Source organism: Pongo pygmaeus, chromosome 14, assembly GCF_028885625.2.
Source record: "Pongo pygmaeus isolate AG05252 chromosome 14, NHGRI_mPonPyg2-v2.0_pri, whole genome shotgun sequence".
In the NCBI taxonomy this organism is placed as follows: Eukaryota; Metazoa; Chordata; class Mammalia; order Primates; family Hominidae; genus Pongo; species Pongo pygmaeus.
The window spans coordinates 123,567,555-123,574,549 of NC_072387.2; positions in this window are offsets into that span (position 1 = coordinate 123,567,555).

Consider the following 6,995-nt stretch of genomic DNA (forward strand, 5'->3'; position numbering starts at 1 on the left):
ATCCCAGCTATTCGGGAGGCTGAGACAGGAGGCTCACTTGAACCCAGGAGATGGAGGTTGCAGTGAGCTGAGATTGCGCCACTGCACCCCAGCCTGGGTGACAGAGCGAGACTCTGTCTCAAAAAAAAAAAAAAAAGAAGCCAATCTAAAAAGGTTACAACTATATGATTCCAACTCTATGACATTCTAGAAAAGGCAAAACAATGGAGACAGTTAAAAGATCAGTGGTTGCCAGGAATTAGAAGGAAGGGAGGGATAAAATGACAGAGCACAGAGATTTTTAGGGCAGTGCAACTATTTTCCATGATACTATAATTGTGGATACATGTCATTATACATTTGTCCAAGCCATAGAATGTACAACACCAAGAATGAACTCTAATGTAAACTATGAACTATGGATGATGATGATGTGTCAGTGTAGGTTAATTGATTGTAACAAATGCGCCACTCTGGAAGGATGTTGAGGAGTCTGTGGGTAGGGGGAGAGAAAGAAGGTATGTAAGGACTCTCTGTACTTTCTGCTCAGTTTTGCTGTGAACTTAATAATGCTCTTAATAAAGTCTGTTTTTTGAAAAATTAGTTGTCAACTTCTACCGAAAAAAAAAAAGCTGAGATTCTGATTGGGATTGCATTGAATCCATAGGTTAGTTTGGGGAGAAGGGCTATCTTAATACTATTGCATCTTCTAATCCACAAATACGTTGTATCTCCAATGTTTTTGGTCTACTTTAGATTTGTAAAGCAATATTTTGTATTTTTTCAAAATAACCTTTACACATCTAAATTAATTCCTAATTAGTTGCTATTTTTCATGCCATCATAAATATTCTTAAATGACATGAAACTATTTTTAAAATATATTATCCAATAGTTTGCTGGTATATAGAAATGTAAGTGATGTTATTTTGCATTGAACTTGTATTTAGAGAGTCTTGTAACTTTACTGATTAACTTTAATTGAGTCCTTGGTGCTCCAGATCTGCAATCATCATCTGAGAATAAAAAGAATTTTACCTCTTCCTATTCAATATTTGTGCCTTTTTATTTCTTTTTCTTGTCTTGTTGCACTGGTTAGGACTTTCTGTTTCATTTGAATAGAAATGGGATTTTCTCTTAATTATATTGCGAATTTCAAAACACAGAGAGATTGAACAAATAGTAAAATACACAATCATACATTAAGCAGTTTTTAAAAATCATTTTGCCATATTCGTTCTCTCTCCTCCCCTTGTCTCCCTCTCCCATATGAAAGTACATACACAAAAATACACACTTTTGTCTGAACCACTTACAAATAAATAGTCAAAATAATGACACTTAGTATCTAAATTCATCACTGTGCCTTTTCTAAGAATAAAAATAATCTGCCAAACTACCAAAATGCCATTATCACATTTAGCAAAATCATAATTTTTTCCTTCTTTTACCTAATATTTGGACTACGTAAGGTCTTTCCCCATTGTCCTCAAAATATCCTTTATAGCTTTTTTAGAAATAGTTTTATTGAGATATAATTTACATACCATGCAATTCACCCACTTACAGTACATGATGGTATCTTTGTATATTATTAATTTTTTAAATTAAATTAATAATTTAAAAATTCAGAACCAGTTCACTGTTCTGAACTGGGGCATATTAATAATTTTTTAAAACTATGGTATATATATATGTGTGTGTGTATGTATATCTTGCCATTTTAATCATTTCAAGTGTAAAATTCAGTGGTATTAATTACATTCACAGTGTTACTAATTACTTCCAACATTTTTCATCACCCCTAACAATGCTTTGTAATCATTGAGGAGTAACCACCTACCCACAGTCACTGGTAACTGCTAACTTACTTTTTGTCTCTATGAATTTACCTATTCTGGATATTTCTGGATATTTCATATAAGTGGAATCACACCATATTCGTCCTTTTGTGTCTGGCTTACTTTACTTAGCATGATGTTTTAATGGTTCACCCATGTTATAGCATATATCAGAATTTCATTCCCTTATATGGCTGAATAATAATCCATTACTTGTACATGCTATGTTTTGTTTATCCATTTGTCTGTTGATGGGCACTTAGGGTCTTTCCATCTTTTGATTATTGTGATTAATGCTGCAGTGAACATTGGCATACCATGTTGAACACACATGCTTGTGTGTGTATATGTGTATATATAGTTGTTCCTTAGTATCCATGAGGGATTGGTTCCAGGATCCTCTGTGATACCAAAATCCATGGATGCTAAAATGGCATAGTATTTGCATATAACCCAAACACACCCTCCTGTGTATTTTAAATCATCTGTAGATTACTTATAATACATAATGTAATATAAATGCTATAAAAATAGTTATTAGACTGTAGGGAATAATGACAAGAAGAAAAAGTTTGTACATGTTCAGTACAGATGCAACCTTTGTAGGTCTAAATAAATTTTTAATACAAGGTTGGTTGAATCCATGGATGTGGAATCCACAGATACAAAGGGCTGACTGCATATTGTTCTATTAATGTGATGTGTTACATTGATTATCTTATGTTGAACCATCTTTGCATTCGTGGAATAAATCTCACTTGGTCATTGTGTGTAACAAGATGAAAGATACGAGTCTACGAATCCAAGAAGTTCATGAACTTCCGGTAGGATAAACTCAAAGAAACCCACACCAAGATACATAATCAAACTCAAAAGACAAAGAGAATTTTGAAAACAGCAGGCGAAGTGATTTGTCACTTATAATGGATTTTCAGTAAGATTAATAGCCAATTTCTCATTAGAAATCATGGAACCCCCTGCCTAGTGGAATGATACATTTAAAGTGAAGGGGGAAAAAAAAAAACAAACACTGCAAAAAAAGCCAAACCCTGCCAATCTGTAAATTCTATAGCTGGAAAAACTACCCTTCAAAAACGAGGGAAATATTAAGACATCCCCCAGAAAAACAAAAGCTGAGGAGTTCGTTACCACTAGACATGCCCTGCAGGAAATGCTAAAGGAGAGATCCTTCAAGGTTGAAATGGAAGGACACCAGAGAGTAACTATAGGAACAAATAAAGATCTTTGGTAAATACATGGTAAGTACATGGGTTAAGTAGAAAAGTCACTATTATTATATTTTTGGTTTATAACTCCACTCTTTTATTTCCTACATGATTTAAAAGACAAATACATAAAAATAATTTTAAATCTATGTTACTGAGCAGAAAATGTATAAAGGTGTAAATGGATTAAACTCCTCAGTCAAAAGTTATAGACTGGCAAAATGAATTTAAAAACGCATTTTATATGCTGTCCACAAAAGACTCACTTTAGATCTAAGGACACTCATGGGTTGAAAGTGAAAGGATAAAACAAGATATTCATGCAAATAGTAACCAAAAGAGAGGAAGAGTGGTTATACTAATATCAGCATAGATTTTGAGTCAAAAACTGTCATGAGTAACAAAGAAGGATATATATAAAAGGGACAACTTTTGAAAAGGTTAATTCACCAAGAAGATACAACAATCATAAATATATATGTACTAAATATCAGAGTGTCTAAATATACAAAGCAAACATTGACAGAATTTAAGGGAGAAACAGACAACTCTATAATAATAGTAGGAGACTTCAGTGCCCAACTATAGATGTTGGATAGAACAACCAGACAGGAGATCAATAAAAAAATAAAGGACTTAAACAACACTATAGAGCACCTGGACCTAACAGGCATACATAGAACATGCCACTAACAAACGGCAGGATACAATTTTTTCTTAAGTGCACCTGGAACATTCTCCAGGGCACAGTCCCTGGAGACATTTCCTATACCTTGTGAGATAGCAGTGCATTAAAGAATAAGTCTTACTCGGAGTTTATTTATTGCCATGCTTCCTAGTTACTCATCAACCCAGTAAGCAGGTCAATCCATTGAAGAATTTTTTAAGCAAGAAGTAGCATGACCTAATTTATTTATTTCTCTCTCTCTCTCCCTCCTTTCTTTCCTCCCTTCCTTCCCTTCCTCCCTCCCTCCTTCCTTCCCTTCCTTCATCCCTCCCTCCTTCCTTCCTTCCCTCCCTCCCTTCCTCCTTCCTTCCTTCTTTCCTTCCTTCCTCTCTCTCTTTCTTTCTCTTTGTTTCCTCCCTCCCTCCCTTTCTTCCTTCCAAGTCCCACTGTGTCACTCAGGCTAGAGTGCAGTGGTGTGATCACTGGTCTTAAACAATCCTCCTGCCTCAGCCTTCCAAGTACCTGGGATTACAAGTATGTGCCACCACACTTGGCTAATTTTTTTTTTTTTTCGAGATGGAGTCTCGCTCTGTTGCCCAGGCTGGAGTGCGGTGGCACGATCTCGGCTCACTGCAAGCTCTGCCTCCCGGGTTCATGCCATTCTCCTGCTTCAGCCTCCCCAGTAGCTGGGACTACCCAGAGTTGTGTCTGGCCCTTAGCCCACCACCATGCCTGGCTAATTTTTTTTGTATTTTTAGTAGAAATGGGGTTTCACCATGTTAGCCAGGATGGTCTAGATCTCCTGACCTTGTGATCTGCCTGCCTCGGCCTCCCAAAGTGCTGGGATTACAGGCATGAGCCACCGTGCCTGGCCCACGCTTAATTAATTTTTAAAAAATTTTTTGTAGAGACAAAGTCTTGCTACATTGCCCAGCCTGGTCTCAGACTCTTGGCCTCAAGCAATCTTCTCGCCTTGGCCTTCCAAAGTCCTGGGATTACAGGCGTGAGCCACCATGCCCGGCCTAATCTCCAATTTTAAAATATCACTCTGCTGAATAGATAACAGATTAGATTATACAAGATTGGATGAAGGGAGTGATTTTTATAGTCCTCAATGGAGAGGATGCTATCTTGGCCAGGGTAGTAGCAGAGGAGGTGGAAAAACAGAGGAATTAAAGACATGTCAAGTTGGTAAGTGGTTGGAGTGAGGGCAAATGAAGTATTTGGCTTCTAGGTTTCTGTATGAACGACTGGGTGGATGTCTTAGTCTGTTTGGGCTGCTTATAAACAACTGAAATTTATGTCTGATGAGGGTCTTGCTTGCTGGTTCATGGACAGCCATCTTTCTGCAGCATCCTCACATACTGGAAGGGGCACAATGGTTCTTCTTGAGCCCTTTTATCAGGCTTGCGCATTGCAGGCTGTTGCCCTCCAGGCAGCTCCTTGTGTTTAGAAAATGCACCTAAACACAGTGGGAGGCAGGTGCCGCCTCCCACCGTTGAAGATGCACTATTACTTTGCTGCCATCCAGAGTGGGAAAGCTAGGGGCTAGAGGATGCACAGCGCTTGGAAAGCTCCCAGGCAGGACGTGAGTCTGAAGCACAGGGCTCTGATGAGATCTGGCACAGAGTCATTCTAGCATCTGTTCAGTGTCCTGGTTCTGTCTGGACTGGCTGCTTGGTTCTTGCTTGCATTGCTTTTTTTTTTTTTTTTTAATCCTTTTGAGAGGGAGTCTTGCTCTGTCACCCAGGCTGGAGTGCAGCGGCGCCATCTCGGTTCACTGCAACCTCCACCTCCCAGGTTCAAACAATTCTCTTGCCTTAACCTCCCAAATAGCTGGGATTACAGGTGCCCACCACAGGCCCAGCTAATTTTTTTGTATTTTTAGTAGAGACAGGGTTTCACCATGTTGGCCAGCTGGTCTCGAAAAGAGACCTTGTCTTTCAAAGTGCTGAGATTACAGGCGTGAGCCACTGCACCCGGCCTGCTGCGTTGTTTCTGAGCTAGCACCTTGATTAGCACTGATCCTGCAGTGGCCTGCTTTTAGCTCATGCTGGCCATGGTTTGTTTGCACCAGGACCCTTGGTTCTTCATCTTCTAACTGATGTCCTATCTCAGATGTCTTTCTCCAACCAATCCTCCTCACCTCTCTGAAACATGAGTCTCTCTTCATCAATCGGAAGAAACTGCCAATTGTCTCCCAATATCTGTTCTCCACATTATTCTTTTGTAGATCTTTAAATGCTTAGGCAGTCATATGGCCCAGGGTAATGACTCTATTTCCAGCATCTTATAGGTCAATGTGGCCATGAGCTAAGTTCTGGATAATGGGACAAACTGCTAAGAGCATTTTCCAAAACTGATCTGTTTCTATTTGTGCACACACACACACACATACTCAGACACACCTGTGTACTCAGCTGGTCATAGTCTCTCTCAATTGTCACCTTCTCCATGAAGTGTTGCCAACTGTGTGCAGGGAGAAATCATTGTTCTGTGCTTCCATACCCCCCTTCCCAATCGTGAATATGAGCTTGTCCCACCAGGTCACATCCATTATAATTGCAGGTGCATCTGTCTCTCCAGTTTGACTCTGGGCAGTCTCTTATTAATCTGCGTAATATCAGCACCCAGAGTTGTGTCTGGCACTTAGTAGGAGCTCAGAAATGCTTGGGGAGGGAGGAATGCCGGGAAGGCAAGGGTTTCGAAACTGTGGTTTTGTCTTCTTATTAAGAAACTATATTTTTATCCACGTATTTCTCAGTTAAAGGAACTTGCACATCACAGAGGCTAAGATCACTTATCCACAGTGATGTGATGCCCCATCATCTCAGCATTAGTGTCCAGTGGATGATAAGATCCTTCTGTGAATCCGTAAGAGGAGTGCGCAGGCAGCAGAAAAATGCCCAAAGGCACTCAATTGCATGTGAGGCCACGTTTCTCAAACAAAATTATTCTGTAGGCTCCTGGTGCTGGCTTCACCTTGGGCTGATGACAAATGGGTGCTGTGGGGAAAGGAGATGACGCCAGGAGAACATAGATCTTTCAACCTGAAATCATGGGACTCCACAGAACATCACCTGACATCATCTTAGCCAGAGTGAAGCAAGCCACCGGGCAGGCACACTTCAGGAGAATCGTGGAGTCAATGGCCAAGGTGCCAAGGGGTCTCTCATCGCAAAAGCCAGAGAAGATTCCAGATCAAAGCAAGGGAACATGTCTAAGGAGTAGGCAAAATTGGTCGATTCGGGTAAATTCGACTTTTATAAATTTGGTGATATG